This window comes from Eschrichtius robustus, chromosome 13, assembly GCF_028021215.1.
Source record: "Eschrichtius robustus isolate mEscRob2 chromosome 13, mEscRob2.pri, whole genome shotgun sequence".
In the NCBI taxonomy this organism is placed as follows: Eukaryota; Metazoa; Chordata; class Mammalia; order Artiodactyla; family Eschrichtiidae; genus Eschrichtius; species Eschrichtius robustus.
In genome coordinates, this window is record NC_090836.1 from 20,980,042 (window position 1) to 20,982,557 (window position 2,516).

The 2,516-nt window shown below is 39.5% G+C and overlaps 1 non-coding gene across 1 annotated transcript; it reads left to right on the forward strand.

The window, feature by feature from the left end:
- The first annotated feature begins 2,144 nt into the window (after positions 1-2,144).
- LOC137776023 (U6 spliceosomal RNA) lies at positions 2,145-2,252 on the forward strand. The gene has a single exon (XR_011076145.1). It is a non-coding gene; the product is annotated as a U6 spliceosomal RNA (small nuclear RNA).
- Positions 2,253-2,516: the final 264 nt, after the last annotated feature.

Consider the following 2,516-nt stretch of genomic DNA (forward strand, 5'->3'; position numbering starts at 1 on the left):
TACCTTTAAAAAGCCCAAAATATTGAGCTGTGAGACAACTCCAGTTGTACTAAGCATGGCTTAGTACACTACTTCAAGTGCAAGCTTTTAGGAGCTTACCTTCAAAACCAAACTAAATGAATCTAGTATCCGCCTGCCAACGCAGAGGACATGGGTTCGAGCCCTGGTCCGGGAAGATCCCACATGCCGCGGAGCAGCTAAGCCCCTGTGCCACAAGTACTGAAGCCTGCACACCTAGAGCCCGTGCTCCGCAACAAGAGAAGCCACCGCAATGAGAAGCCCACGCACAACGCAGCCAAAAATAAATTTAAAAAATAAATAAATAGGGGCTTCTCTGGTGGTGCAGTGGTTGAGAATCTGCCTGCCAATGCAGGGGACACGGGTTCGAGCCCTGGTCTGGGAAGATCCCACATGCCGCGGAGCAACTGGGACCGTGAGCCACAATCACTGAGCCTGCGCGTCTGGAGCCTGTGCTCCGCAACAAAAGAGGCCGCGATAGTGAGAGGCCCGCGCACCGCGATGAAGAGTGGCCCCCAATTGCCGCGACTGGAGAAAGCCCTCGCACAGAAACGAAGACCCAACACAGCCATAAATAAATTAATTAATTAATTAATTTTCAAAAATTAAAATGCATGTAGTTTTTTAAAAATAATAATAATAAATAAATAAATACATAAATAAATGAATCTAGTAAAAATGACACTTAATGGGAAAAAAAACCCTACCCAATAATATGTACTCAAGTACGGCTAACTGCCATATAGCTATAACAACTAAAGGCTAAAGGAAACAAGCAGTCCAAATAAAGCCATAAAAGGCTTTAGAGAGACAAACTGGTCCATTTATTTATTTATATAAAGGTATAGTTAGCATGGTCTATATTTTTATAACTATAAATGACATTCTGCTAGGTTATATCTATCTATCTTCCTGTCTATCAATATCTATCTAGAGATACAATTTAATCCAGGTACTTAGTTTCTAAGTACAGCAGGGGTGTGTGTGCGTGTGTTTGTGTGTGTAAGGCACTCAAATTAATGCCCTAGATGAAAGGATCTAAGAGAAAACTACTTTTATTCTACTTATTCCAAAGATAGGTTTACCTTAAAGAGCCATATTGTTCTTTGTATACCTAATGCTGGTACCACCATTAGACAGTTTATCAAAAACTTTGACTTAGTATAGTTGTAAACTTCACCTTTCCATCTCTCAGAATAATGTCTCATGTTTGTTGACTCAGAGGAAAAATGATAATTTTATTTATCACTTAAACTTCAAAGGGTTTCAAGACAAAGTAAGCTAAAATTTACCAAAATAGCTTTAACTTTGTGCCAGGAAAAATTTAAATCTGGGGAAAGCTAAACCAACTAGGACATTTCAAGTTGAGAAGAGTAGTTGGGAAGATAGAAAATTATCTTTTTAAAACAGATATTAGATGCCATAGCTTTCTGGGTACTCTTCTGAGCTACTAATGAGTTGACTCAAAGGATATGGAATCTGAAGAGGAACTAGAGATTACTTGTTAATTGTTAACAACTCCCACCACCCCCTTTTTTTGCAAAAGGGGCAATTGTGATGTCTAAACCATCACCTGAACAAACACTTCTCTATTTTCAGAATTTAAAAAAACCAAAAAAGCAAAAAACTTCAATGCCTGAGACAATATTTTCATTGCAAACAAATGAGAAGTAACCTGTAGTATATGGGTAAAGCTGCTGAAAGAAACAATACTAACCAAGAGAAAAACTAAGTTTGGTAGCCCAGGTTACTCGTATGTGATTTAACTGTTCTATTTAATCTATAAAAAATAACTCCCTGACTGTTGACGAGCTACGAGTGTGGGTGGAATGTGGACAGTACCTGTCCTAAATGTCTGATCCGTGAAGTGTACATTTAAAAACACATTGTATAGGGACTTCCCTGCTGGTCCAGTGGCTAAGACTCTGCACTCTCAATGCAGGGAACCCGGGTTCGACCCCTGGTCAGAGAACTAGATCCCACATGCAACAACTAAAAGCTCCTGCACGCCGCAACGAAGATCTCACGTGCTGCAACTAAGACCAGGCACAGCCAAATAAATAAATAAATATTTTTAAAATCCTACATTTTTATAATTAAAAAATAGGAATGGAAATATATATTTAGTGCTCGCTTCGGCAGCACATTTACTAAAATTGGAACGATACAGAGAAGATTAGCATGGCCCCCTGTGCAAGGATGACACGCAAATTCGTGAAGCGTTCCATATTTTTTGAGAGAGTGGCATGGACATATATACACTACCAAATGTAAAATAGATAGCTAGTGGGAAGCAGCCGCATAGCACAGGGAGATCAGCTTGGTGCTTTGTGACCACCTAGAGGGGTGGGATGGGGGGGTGGGAGGGAGACGCAAGAGGGATGGGATATGGTGATGTATGTATATGTATAGCTGATTCACTTTGTTATAAAGCAGAAACTAACACACCATTGTAAAACAATTATACTCCAATGAAGATGTTAAAAAAAAAAAAGAAA